Here is a 13,709-nt window from a genome sequence, read left to right as displayed (position 1 = left end):
AGATGGCAGGGGTGGCTGTGAGCAAATACCGAGCGGGAACCATTTGTGGGACAGTCGTTTCTACTTCCCTTAAAGACGGTCTTCCTTGCTTCCACTGGTGCTTGGTTTCACTTTCAAGGTGCTCTTGCTGAGTTCGGGTAGAGCTCACAGCTGCAGTGGAGTGCCTGGTGACTCTGTAAATTATCCTGAGTGCGAAAGAAATCTAGCTCATTTATAAAAAGCTCTTAAAATAATTATAAACTAAGCTGCAGGTGGGAAACTTTTATAAGACAAAAACTACCGAAGCACAGAACGCCTTTCGGAAAGCCCCGACTGGTAAGAAATCCTCAAGTGATTTGTCACTCGGCTTTAAAGCAGACGCGCCTTGAGTGTGGTGTTCTCATGCCTCCCTATAAGATCGATCAAAAATCAGGCAAGACAAAGCCCACACTTCCTTGCGAGGGATTCTGAACAAACTCAGAGGCTCCCTGTGCCTCCGTCAAAGGTCATGGACGTGAAGCCAGGTTGAGGAAGCGTGTGGTTGCAGCTAAATCCCCACCAGGCATTAGGGGCAGAACCAGGAGATGGGTTCTGTGTCCATTTATAGGTCATAAAATCAAGGCTTTAGAGAGATTCAGTATTTTGCCCGAGGTTCTAAAAAAGCCAGAACTCTAGGCACTTGTTTTTGACCCTTATGTACTATTACTTGATGGGGGAACAAACGACCAGATGTACATATTCGACTCAGCTTCTGAAAGCCACTGACTCAAGAACTGTTGCCCTTTCCCTGCCAGGCTCATGGTGGCCTAGCCCTTCCTGGTCTGCGTGGACGCTTCTGGCTGGTTCCGGGGTGTGGCGTTAGGGATCTCCGTGCTCCCACACACCAAAACCATGTTCTCCAACAGCTCTGTCAATAAAATCAGCTGACGTCAGGGAGCAGGGGTGTTGGTCTTGGTACAGAAGTCTCTCTAGTGGTCTGGCCTGCAGAGAATCCCTTTCCCTTTCTTACCCCTGGATGGAATCTGAGAATCTGACTCCTTTCCACTCTGCAAGGGAAGCTGGTGGTCTTTCTTCTCTTCCTTCTTTCCTTTGAAGCTTTGAGATCGCCCTGATGCAGGGAAGGGGGAAGGGTCTCCGCGTCCCTGGTGGGAACATCAGTGGGTCTTCACATTGGCTTGTATGAAATGGTGACTACTAAGGTTTACAGTTACGAATCTCAGAGATGCTCCCAGGGGACGTGAATAAACTTTCACTGGCTGCCCTGGGACCTACCTTCTCTGAGAGTGTCTGAGATCCAAACAGCTCTCCCCCAAAGCCTGCCCAAAAACCTGCTCTCCAGGTAGGAAATACCTTCACAGGGACTCACATTAACCCATCTGCTCAGGGTCATCTGGTAGCAGAAGTTTGAAAAGGACCAAACAGCTCAGGTATAGTTAGCAAATAACTGATTCTTTTGGACATTACTGCTATTGATGCAGCAGAGAAAGACTGAACCCCATCAAATAGATGGAATTTCATTCTTTGTGATAGGAAAGATATATCAGAATCTAACACCAATGATTTTCAGAAAAACATTAATCGCTGACAATATTAAAAATTTTTTAAATATTTTTCTTAAAATTTTTTAATGTTTATTTTTTGAGAGAAAGAGAGAGAGAGAGAGAGCATGAGTGGGAGGGTTGGGGGGGCAGAGAGAGAGGGAGACACAGAATCCAAAACAAGCTCCAGGCTCCGAGCTATCAGCACAGAGCCTGACATGGGGCTCAAACTCACAAACCATTAGATCATGACCTGAGCCGAAGTCGGATGCTTAGCCAACTGAGCCACTCAGGCTCATTAAACATTTAGGCTGAGTTATATAAAATCTCCTTACTCATCTCTTCCAAGGAAGGTGGATTCTGAAGATGTCAGGGGTGACCATCAGTAGGTTTTGGGGTGAGGAAGAGATAAAGGTTAGAACAAAGCAAAGAACCCTCACTGGCCAGCTGCCTAAGTAAAGGGTGAGGGGCTCAAAGGGCAGGACCCCAAACTAGGTGGAGGAGAAGGGACACACGGAGGTGAAGCAGAGTGGACCAGAAGACAGGTGCACTGGGAGAGGTAGTAAGACACGAGGCTGCCTCAGGGAGCACAGGTGCAGGAGGAGAGAAGTGGCCAATAGGAGTTTCGAGGGGCTCTGCCGGGTGTGATCTCAAAGCTTCAAAGGAAAGAAGGAAGAGAAGAAAGACCACCAGCTTCCCTTGCAGAGTGGAAAGGAGTCAGATTCTCAGATTCCATCCAGGGGTAAGAAAGGGAAAGGGATTCTCTGCAGGCCAGACCACTAGAGAGACTTCTGTACCAAGACCAACACCCCTCCTCCCTCCGCCAACACAGTAAGGAGAATGCCGTGAATGCTGTCTTCTCAGTGCACTCTGGGGGGTTTTGAATCCAGCTCAGGGTCAAGCCTTGGACTGGGAACTTGGCTGTGGCCATTTTCCAACTACAGCCAATATGAATAGATTAGGCAATTTCACAATCTGCTCCAAATTCCTATTTTTAATAGGAAGTTAAATCAGAGCATTGAAAAAATTTCCTTCAAATAACTCTTCAGGAATTTAAATATATTTCTATACATTTCTATATATTTATGTAAGTCCATTCATATGACAAATGCTATCTATATACCCTACAGGTTTAAGAATGGTGTTGGCGGCGTGATTTTAGACATTCGCAATTAAAGGGTGTGTTGGTCAGAACAGGCTAGGCTGTGCTGCAGTAACAAATTCCACCTCCCATATCTTAGCAAAGTGTATTTCTTCCTCACACCACATGTCCAACACTCATTTCTTTTCCCAAAACAAGGCCCATGGCCATGTGTGACTTCACAAAGACTGGGCAACTACAATTCCGCCCTGTGTGTGCAGAAGAGAGAGGGAGTATCCACGAACAACACCAGTGACTTCCCAGTAGAGGAAAAGCACAGCTCAGAAGGCCCATGAGGGTGCGCCTGGCACTCGCCAAGTCATTAGCTGCCTCTTCTCCCCTAATCCCCACAACTACTCCATGAAGGGAGCACTGTCAAAATCCCCTTCACAGATGAGGAAACTGAGACCCAGGGAGGTTAAAGTTTGCCCAAGATCGGACAGCAAGCAAGCGGCCGATTTTAGATTGAGACCAAGGGCTCTCTGACCCCAGGCCCTTAGCTTGTGACTACCCTGTCTGCTGCGTTCAGATGGCCAAAGGAGAAGGCTCCGCCAAATCAGGTGTTCCTATGACTCCAAAATCCATGGTCGTGTAGACCGAGTCCCTAGAGAAAGGTTGGTCAAGAGGGCTGGGGGTTCTCCGACGTTTAATTCTCCTCTACGATAGCCCACGGTCCTTAGCAGGAAGGAGAGCTGCGCACTTACGGAGACGGTCACAGCCCCATGACCAGCCTAGCTCAAATGGAATGGGCACGCCTGAAATATGGAAAGATGGTGCACAGGGGAGCCAGTGCCTGTTGGGAGCCAGTGCCCGGCACATAGTAGGTGCTCACTTCATGTTTTTAAACAGAACTCAGCAGCACCCTGGTGGAGCCCTTTCAGGAAGGAACAAATCAAAATGGGCTTCAGAGAAACAGAAGAGCGTGGCTCGTGATAGAAAGTAAAACTTCTTCACTTCTATTTTATCTATTTTGTCAGTCAAAATCATGCTCATCCTGGGCAGAGGACTGCAGTCATCAGACTTCTCCAGAGAAATAGAACCAATAGAATATGCATAGAGAGAGAAAGGGGGGTAAAAAAGAGAGAGAAAGATGTATTTTAAAGAAGTGAGTCATGTCATGGGGGCCAACAGCCTGGAGACCCAGGAAAGAGCTGCAGTTTGAGTCTGAAGGTCGTCTGCTGGTAGAATTCCCTCTTCTTCAAGGGACTTCAGTCTTTTCCTATTGGGGCCTTCAACTGATTGGGTGAGGCCCACCCTCATTGTGGAGGCAATCTGCCTTCCTCAATGTCTACAGATTTACATTTTAATCTCATCTAGAAATAACCTCACAGAAACACCTAAAATAAGGTTTGGCTAAATTTATGAGTACTTTGGTCTAGCCAGATTGACACACAAAATGTTAACCATCTATCCCAAGAACCATAAATAGCATTTGAGGCAACTGAGGTCCAAGAGGGGGTGGAGATGGTAAAAGGGTATCTCGATGAGGCAAGCGAGGTCCTGCCTCCCACCTCAGTGACCTGTCGGCCCACAGCCAGCAGATGAGCTCTGGGGAGCTGCTCCAGCATTCACAGGCATGGGCTAAACTGGTGGCTCAAAAGGGCAAGAAGTTAACTCCAGGAGCTTTGACCTTTACGGTTACCATTGACAAACTTCTAGAACGCCAAAAATAATGCGTTAGCAGACCTTAGAAGAAGAAGTAGCGTGTCCCAAGAGCCAGCCAGTTTAGTAAGACCAGGTCCCAGGCAGCTGATCTCATTTTCTTGCTGTAGGGGCTTGAGATTGGTAAATCAAGGAAATGTGGGGAGAGGCCATGCTGGAGAACTATGTTCAGTAACAAGTTTAGTCATTTCACAGTTGGTTGACTGAGCCCAGAATTCTAACTGGTGTCAGGTGGAGAGCTGCCTCCCTCCAGCCACCCTCCAGGCCCCCATTCTCCACCCTGTCCCGTCCACCATGTCTCAGGGAGTTGACAACAGTATAGTCACGTGTTTGTCAGTTCTACTGATGACCATTCTCTGCCAGAAGTGCATTTATTGACCTACAAACAGAATATAGAAGATTTTGATGGGATAGGATAATGGCTTAAATATTCTATACCAGCATTTAATAAAGGCAGTCTTATTAGGTTGTGTACTTTTAGATGCAAAAAACGCTAACTTTATACGTTTATAGTCTAAGAGCCTTGTCTTTGCAGCAGGAATTAAAGAGGAAAAATTCTCTTATGGGATTACATTAACGACAAATGTGACACTGAGAAAAGTGTGATGTAGCCACCAGCTGAGCACAGGGCTCCAGGGTGTGTAGTAAGGCGTGAGGTGGTGGCCCATTATGCTCTGGGCTGCTCAGACCTCACCAGAAGCATCCTGTCTCTTTCTCAGACCCACAGTTAGAAAAATGGGAGTGGCTGAGAATATTCAGGGCAGAGTGGCCAGAAAGCAAAGGGATTTCTTTATTAGATGTGAAACAGTCAAAGGAACTTCAACCCTGGGAATGTCTTGGGGAACATGAGAACAGATAGATTGAACTGTGCTGCACCAAAGGGTAGAATGGGGATCAGAAGCTTGAAATGGACTGGTTCAATGAAAACCAGATTTTTCCAGTCATTGGAGAAGGTGGCCTGGCAGTCTGGCATCTGGTCATCGGAGGGGGCATCGCAGAGTAGAGTGAAGAGTTAGAGTGGTTTTGTATGAGGTGGCACCGCCGAGGTGAGTCTAGGAAAGGAATAATAGTTTTGTGAAATGCTACGGCATGCACAAAATAAAAGTAAAAATAATCGTGTAGCTGACATTTTCCATGCATCTACTCAGTACCGAACTCTGCATTAAGAGTTTTAAATTTAGGGGCTCTTGGGTCGCTCAGTCTATTAAGCATACATCCCTGGTTCAGGTCATGATCTCATGGTTTGCAAGTTCAAGCCCCATGTCGGGTTCTGTGCTGACAACTCAGAGCCTGGAGTCTGCTTCAGATTCTGTCTCCCTTTCTCTCTGCCCCTCTCCTGCTCATGCTCTGTCTCTCTCTCTCTCACTCTCTCAAAAAAAAAAAAAATAAGCATTTAAAAATTTTAAAAAACAGTTTCACATTTAACATTAATAGCAGACTTGGAAAAAGGTGTTATTTTTTACCTCCATCTAATGGATGGGGATGTTGAGATTTAGAGATGCCAACTGAGTTATCCTACTCCCCTGACCAGTAAGCGGTGGGCTAGAAATTCAAACCCTGGTGTGTGGGACTCCAGTGATAAAAGAACCGATGCTCTTAAGGGAAGGGCCAAGTGGATTATATTTAAAAACATGAAACAGAAGAACAAGTCTGAGAGAGAGAGAGAGAGAGAGAGATCTTGTCTCCACCTGCTCCTCACCTTCGGCAATTCCTACGTGAACAGAACATGTGGGAGCAAATATAAACAACTGCAAAGCAAAATAAAACCCACAAATCTAGGGCACAATTCAGACCAAAAGTGTCTGCAAAACTAGCCAACTCTTTGGAGGATGATTATGGACAATTTGAACTTGGAAGGTGTAAGGAAGAGTCCCTCTGGGGGGTGGGCTGGAAGGAGGCCTTCGCCGTGCTGACCTAGGAGCGCTGGGAGCCACGTGCAAGCCTGGGACCATGAAGTGATGTCAGGGAATCAGCAGGTCTCGGTGCAGGGAGCTGAGACCAGTCAAGGGCCCAGCCGAGTCCCAGAGCTGTGTCCAGCAGAGGGACCAATAGGTCAAACATTAGGCAGGAGATGTGTCCCATGTGTCCCTTTAACACAGGAGCAGGGGGTCGTGCTCAGAAATCTAGGGGCCCCTGTGGTCCCACTAGCTTGGGAAGTTAGGCATCTGACTCTTGACTTCAGCTCAGGTTATGATCTCATGGTTCATGAGCTCAAGCCTTGCATCAGAATTTTCTCTCTTCCTCTCTCTCTGTCCTTCCTCTGCTTATGGCTCTTTTTCTCTCTCAAAATAAGTAAACTTTAAAAATATTTTTTAAAAAAGAAGACAAGCACACACATAGGGGAAAGACCATGTGCAGACACAGGGAGAAGGCGGCCATCTACAGGCCAAGGAGAGAGGCCTCAGAAGAAACCAAAGCTGCCAGCACCTTGATCTTGGATTTCCAGCCTCCAAGAGTGTGAGCAAATGATTTCTGCTATTTAAGCCACGGAGTCTGTGGCATTTTGTTATGGACGCCCAGGGACATTTCAAACCAGTTTGATCTGAAAATCACTTTGGTTTTTCTGCTTGGTGACGAAGAGTTGCAAGGCGTTCAAAGTTTATACCTCGTGAGCCATCAGACACAACCGAGGCAGCCCCGGACGCACGCTTTCAGATGACCCTCAACCCACATAATCTCAGTCAACATGTGAACTCTGATTTCACAAAACTTAGAAATGTCCTTCCAGTGGAATCCTAAATAATAACGAAAAGAGTATAAAGCCTGGACTTCAGCATGGATGACATAGAAACACAGACAGACCCACAGATAGACACACACCCAGAGTTAGCTTGGAATAATTGGAGAGAAGCTATCAAATTCAGGTTGAGCACGGTAACGAGTCTCTGATGATAGAATGCCCACCATCACAAAAGGAAAGACCACAGTTTGGTAATTTGGAGATATATTACTGCTGAAGTGTGTGATTAATAAAGAATATTCCAAATGGATCTGGTGGTCCCTTAGGGAATTTCTTGCTTCTTAGAACCAGTGAAACCCACAGTTCCCAGAACTGCCTGCTCTAGAATGGCACATATTTGCATGTTGACATTGTTAATAAATGACTACGGAGAGAATTCAAACAAACCCTGTGGGTTGGAAGTCAGAGTTTCTGCTGCTTAAAGGGTGAATTTTCAAGCTCTTCTTTTGAAAAAGTTTTCAGGCTTCAAGTACATTTTATGGATGCTTAATAGAGTGACAAATTCCGTGTGAGAGATTTTAGAAACTGTCAGGTGAAGTGAGCCAGCTGGGGCCATGAGGGTTCTTACCCCTCTGGTTGCCACATGGGCTCTGAGAGTAATCCCCCCAAAGGAAAATTCCAGCCATGGTTTGGGAAAGTCAACCGTGAAAGAAGCATGTGTCCTAAAGGCTCTTCCCCGAGGGTCTGTACTCATTTGTGTATTTGTGTCACAGCAGCCAGAACAGAACCAACCTACTTTTCTTGCTGTGTCCCGTACCTCCACTTCTGCACTGATTCTTCAGCCAAAGGCAGCAACACTCCTGCTCAAGCCCATCTCTTGGACACTCCCACCGCCAGGACACGCCCACCACCCCGGACACGCCCCTGTCTGGACACGCCCACCTCCGTGCCTTTGCGCTCACTGAACCCTATGCCTGCACAGCCTCCCGTGTCCACCGCTGCCACATTCAAATCCACTCTCAAGGCCTGGTCCAGACGCCGCCTTCGCAAGTCACCCTCCAACCCCTCTCCAGTGTTCTCCCTTCCTCCTTTATGCTCCCATTGCTTAGACTTCTCTCCTTCATGGCTGGATGCTGTTTCCACCAGGATTCCTTTCTGATGCTTTGCTGCATCCTCATTAATACCTTCGTGTTTAATAAAATAACTGTGGTTGGGGCGCCTGGGTGGCTCAGTCGGTTAAGTGCCCGACATCGGCTCAGGTCATGATCTCACAGTCCGTGGGTTGGAGCCCTGCATCGGGCTCTGTGCTGAAAGCTCAGAGCCTGGAGCCTGCCTCAGATTCTGTGTCTCCCTCTCTGTCTGCCCCTCCCCCGCTCACTCTCTGTCTCCCTCTCTTCAAAAAACAAATAAAATAAAAGACATAAAAATTTTTTAAATAAAATAAAATAACTGTGGCTTTTCTCCACTCATTACTTCCTCATGCAATGCAGGAATATTCCTCAGTATATTTTCGTGTTCTTTATAATGCAAGATGACTATCATGTCTGTTCTTTCCATCAGTCTGTCCTGGTTATATACCTTGATTAAGGATGGATTAACATTTCATGAACCAAGTGTTTGCATATGCATGTTGCTCATGCGTGTTCGTACATGAATGTCACACATACCTACGTGCGTGGGATGAGGCCATAAGAGGGAAATATACCGACAACAGAGCCCAGCTGAATTCCTTTCGGAGATTGTCTAGAGTTGCTGCATTTGATCCAAACATCAAGCCTCAGTCTAGGAAACGTTCTTCAAATGCTTTGTCTTATGCATGAGCATTAAGCACCAAAATCTGTAACTTCCAAACCACAGGCCTTGTTTGAATTATCTACTTAGTCCTTTATTAACAAGGTCAATGTGCAAATTTGTGAGATTCCAGGACAAGCAGTTGGGTGAGTGGTGGATTGTGGTGGCTCCAAAGAGCAAGGAGAGCCAGATCCAGTTGGACGAAGTCTTACCAAATGCACATTACTTAACGCTGTCTTGTCTCTCCAGGGTTGTGGTTACAGACCAGCCACAGTAAGCTGTCCATCATAGCTCTTGCCTCTTACTTCTCCCAGCTGCTACTCCTTTTTCACATGGACAGCTTCTTTCGAAGGGGGGCCCCCGCAGTGTGCTCCTGGCACACCGGTGTTCCCATGTGCTGTTGGTGTCTGCTCGGCCAATACACACTTGAGGGAAAGAGGGACAACCCCTCTGTAATATTCTTATTTTTTCTTTAAAGTATATTTATTTATTTTGAGAGAGACAGGGAGCGCCGGGGCGGGGCGCAGAGAGAGAGGAAGAGAGAGAATCCCAAGCAGGCTCTGCACTGTAGCGCAGTGCCCAATGCAGGGTTCAGACCCACCAACTGTGAGATCGTGACCTGAGCCAAAGTTGGGAGTTGGACACCCGGATGATTGAGCCACCCAGGTGCACCTCCCCTCTGTAATATTCTTAATGCTGGGGCGGGAGAACCGATTTGCACCCCACGCCCTCCGCTCGCATGGCTACAGTCGTTCTCCGGACCCATCTGTGCTGCCCCAGGTGTTACCATCTGGTCTGAACTTTTGAAATGTCAGTGTGACATGGGCGGCCTGGAGTTTCAAAACTCACAGCCAGTCATCCATGCTGCCACATCTATCTTGATCCGTGTGTCCATCTGTGGCCCTGCCACCTGGGTCTGCTGCCTCCAGGCCATACCTAGCTTCCGTACTGAGGCTGCCTTCCACGAGGGCTAGGAGTCTCCAAGATGTCTTCAGTTCTTCCCACCAAGTCATTTTTCTGAAGCTGTGTATTCATCATCCTATCCTTTGCTCAAAACCGTTAAGCACTGTACACACACACACACACACACACACACACACACACACATACACACACACACAAATGCACACTGCCTGCAGGTGAAAGGCGCACCACTGTGGTCTGGCAATTGAGGTTCTAACAAACTGCCCCAGTCTCCTCTTCCCCCCAAGCCTGCCCTGGCCAGCCAGCGCTAGATCTGCCACAGGCCACTATTCTTTGCCGTGCCAGTCTTCCCCTCTGGGAAGATCTGGGGATCTTTCCTGATTTTTAAAAAAAAATTTTCAATCCAAATGTCACTCTCATTTATCCCGTACTAACATATTCCTTCTAAATTTCCATAACATTGGTATGTTTTGTCTTTGGAACACAGGTCTTAAATAATTCTCCAAGATAAAAAGGGGAAGGTTCCATCACCATCTTTATTTAGCATATACTGTCTAGGTTATGCCATTTCAGATATTTACAAAGCACATTGCAGATATTTACAAAGCATGCCAAAAGCTCTGAGAAGTCCTGCAATAATAATAATTAAAAGAATTTCTCTTGAACCAACCTGGAGTTTCTCATTCTGTAGCTGCATGTGGATTCCCTTGGGGAATCTCATCTAGTATGTTCTATACCACTCACTGGTACCCCTTCCCTTCCATATCAGTCACTGACCCACAAGCAGCCTAAGCATAGAAACAGCAGAGAGGAAGTTTTATTGAAGCTTCTGCTTCCTAGGGGGCAACTGTCACTGGATGCCCTGGATGTCCAATTTCACAAGCTGAGGTGTTGGGTGAGCTACCAGAGTCCGAGAACCCTGCTGCAGGCCCTGTTCTCAGCACCCTCTCCTTGTTTGGAACCTGACCTGAGAAGGAGAACTCACCAGAAAACTGTGTGTTTACAATTTCTGTGGGATGGTGGGTTGGCATCACATCCTGTGGTGCTTTCTCTATAACTGGAGAGTGAGGTTCTCTCTAAGTGGGGAGGTGGGTACCCGGGTCTAACGCACAGGAGTGGTAGAAATGGGTCCCCCCCTGACTGGTGCTCTTCCAGAGATGTTCCTGCCTAGGGAGGAGCAGGACAGGAGATCCCTTTGGTCTGCAGGAATCCCTAGGGATTGGCAGATAAACCGGAAAGGTTGTCCAACAGCCTCCACCACGGAGCATGTCTTCGATGAGGACACAGAGATCTCCTACAACTCAAGGCCCCTGACTTTTAGCTCTGGGAACCCATAGGATACGTGCACGTTTGAGCACCCAGATGCTCAGTAGAGCACTTAGGCCTCCTGCTGGCAGCCTTCTTTCTCTGTGGGTTTCACGTAGTACAGAGAACACGGCCAGCAAGTCTTGTGCCTGGAGGTTCTTTAATGGGGACAGAATTTCACTGCAAATTCCATCCCCACCCCTGCATTTCTGTATGTTACTTTTAAGGCACATTTCATAAACCAGGATCTGTTATTACATAAACCGTAGTGAAGAGTCCAAGTCACGAAAGGCAACTACATTTCATCTCATGCTGCCTCTGCCTTCCGGCAGAGCTCCCTGGAACTTGGTGCTGGAGGATCGTAAGCAACATCTGGAATCCCAGGTCCAGTGCAGGGACCCATGGCCTACATCCAGGCCCAGATGCAGAACGTGTGGGGCCCCTAGTCCGGAAACTGTTGAGAATTTCAAGGTGGCAATGGCAGAACATTAATCCAGGTGTGGGCATTCTGAGCACAGAGCCCTGGCCAATTGCACAGATCATCAGCTCATGAGGCTGGTTCAGCTGGACTCAGATGGGACAGTTCTGGGGACTGAATGGTCTCCCCCCACCAAGGACTTCATAGCACAGCATCCTCGAATACTTCTTTGAAAAGGGGGCTTGAGCCTGGCTCTCTGGGAGCTCTATCTAGATTTCTCCCCTTGGAAGGTGTTAGCAGACTCGAGCTCCACTAAATCATCTGGTTTGACTCGACCTTTGTGCTTTGGTGGGTCGGGTTCCTTCTCATAGACCATGTCCACCTTACTCTTCAGGGTATTTTCCTCGTCCCCGGAAAACTCAGCTTCTCTTCTACCTGGATCGCACGCCTCCTTTGCACACTTCACATAAAATTTTTCAGTATGGAAATATCTGAACCCGATTCTCGCTCTGCCTTCAAGTCTTCCCGGGGCCTGGCCCAGCCTGGCCTGCATCCGGCATGAGCGTCTGCCTTTCCCTGAGCTGAATGCCAGCTGGGGCCATTTTTTCCAAGCTACTTCTTGGCTTTCCACTCACAGCCCCCCTGCTGCAGCTCTACCTTCCTTCCACCATGTTCATGGTCCGCTGGCCCCGGTTACAACCCTGACCCCTTCCCGTTTCTATCTCCTAGTCTCTGAAAGCTCTACACTGTCGTTCATCCCTCAGCCCCAAGTCCAGACAGAGGCATTGTGCCAACGCACTGACTTCCACATTCCAAGCCAAACTGCCTCCTGTCCCCCACCTGCATCTGCCAATACTAAACCCACAAACTTGAAATATCTTCAGCAGTGGGGAGTGCTTGGGTGCTGGTTAAGAATCTGATTCTTGATTTCAGCTCCATGGTTCGTGAGATCAGGCCCTGGGTTGGGCTCTGCTCTGACAGCACTTAGCCTGCTTCTCTCTCTCCCTCTTTCTCTGCCCCTCCCCCACATGTACGTTCTCTCTCTCTCCCTCCCTCTCTCTCTTTCAAAAATAAATAAACTTAAAAGAAATCCTTTAAAATATTTTCAGCAGGAAAAAGTAAGCTGCTTAATAAAGGGTGCTAAGAAAAACTGCTATCCATTTAAAGAAAGACTGGATACCTCTTCAAAATGTAAAGGAAAGTAAAACCCCATGAACTTGGTATTTTAAACCAGAAAAATAAAATTATAAATTACAACAAGAAAAAAAAGTATGTGAGAATAGTTTTGTAACCTAGGGGTGGGAGTAGACTTTCTAAGCAAGCCAAAACCTGGGTGTCCAGAAAATAATAACAGCTCGGATTACATAAAAACTAAATATTTCTGTAAAATAAAAGACACAGTAAACAAAGTAAAAGGTCAAACAATGGACTGGGAGAAATAATTCGCCGCATATATATCAAAGGTTTAAGACCCAGAACATGAGAAGAGCTCTTCTAGAATGACAACCAGGGCGCCTGGGTGGCTCAGCTGGTTAAGCATCTGACTTCAGCTCAGGTCATGATCCCAGTTTGTGAGTTCAAGCCCACGGTCAGCACAGAGCTTGCTTTGGAGCCTGTCTTCCTCTCTCTCTGTCCCTTCCCTACTTGCACTCTCTCTCTCTCTAAAACAAATAAATGTAAAAAAAAAAAAAGAACAACAACCAAAAAGGAAAGAAAAAGAAGGAAGTAAGAAAGGAAGGGAGAAAGGGAGGAAGAGGAGGCAAAGAATATGAACAGGCTGAAGGAAATGTATAAACTAATTTTTTTTAATTTAAAAGATTGAAATTTAAAAAAAAAAAAGCTAGGGACAGTGAGAACATCATGGCTGCCATGGAGTCTGGGACTCTGTCCAGTGTGAGGACCGGCCTGCACTGACCACAAGGGAGCCCGTGGCAGGTCTCCTGGGAGCTCTAATGGGGAAGCACCTAAATGCCCACTGTGTTCTCTTGGCCACACAGAGGGTCTTCTCCCCTGACGTTAAAAAAAAAAAACAAGAAATATGAGCAAGCAAGTTATAAAAGACTAATGAGTGGCCCAAGCCCTTCTTCTTTTTTAGTGTTTATTTATTTTTAAGAGAGAGAGAGACAGACAAGGAGAGACGGAGACAGAGTGTGAGTGGGGGAAGAGCAGAGAGGCAGATACAGAACCCGAGGCAGGCTCCAGGTTCTGAGCTGTCAGCATAGAGCCCAACATGGGGCTCGAACTCACAAACTGTGAGATTGTGACCTGAGC

The 13,709-nt window shown here is 47.1% G+C and overlaps 2 long non-coding RNA genes across 2 annotated transcripts in view; both read right to left on the bottom strand.

Annotated features, from left to right (window-relative positions):
- Positions 1–13,709, bottom strand: part of LOC115290095 — a 119,773-nt gene that overhangs the window by 90,324 nt on the left and 15,740 nt on the right. The window lies entirely within an intron of this gene.
- LOC115290097 lies at positions 5,091–7,880 on the bottom strand. Its single transcript, XR_003907961.1, has 2 exons — positions 7,797–7,880; positions 5,091–5,372 (listed from the first exon to the last, which is right to left on the bottom strand). It is a non-coding gene; the product is annotated as an uncharacterized LOC115290097 (long non-coding RNA).

This window comes from Suricata suricatta, chromosome 4, assembly GCF_006229205.1.
Source record: "Suricata suricatta isolate VVHF042 chromosome 4, meerkat_22Aug2017_6uvM2_HiC, whole genome shotgun sequence".
Lineage (NCBI taxonomy): Eukaryota > Metazoa > Chordata > Mammalia > Carnivora > Herpestidae > Suricata > Suricata suricatta.
The sequence above is the reverse complement of the archived record's forward strand: the minus strand, read 5'-3'. Positions and strand labels throughout refer to the sequence as shown.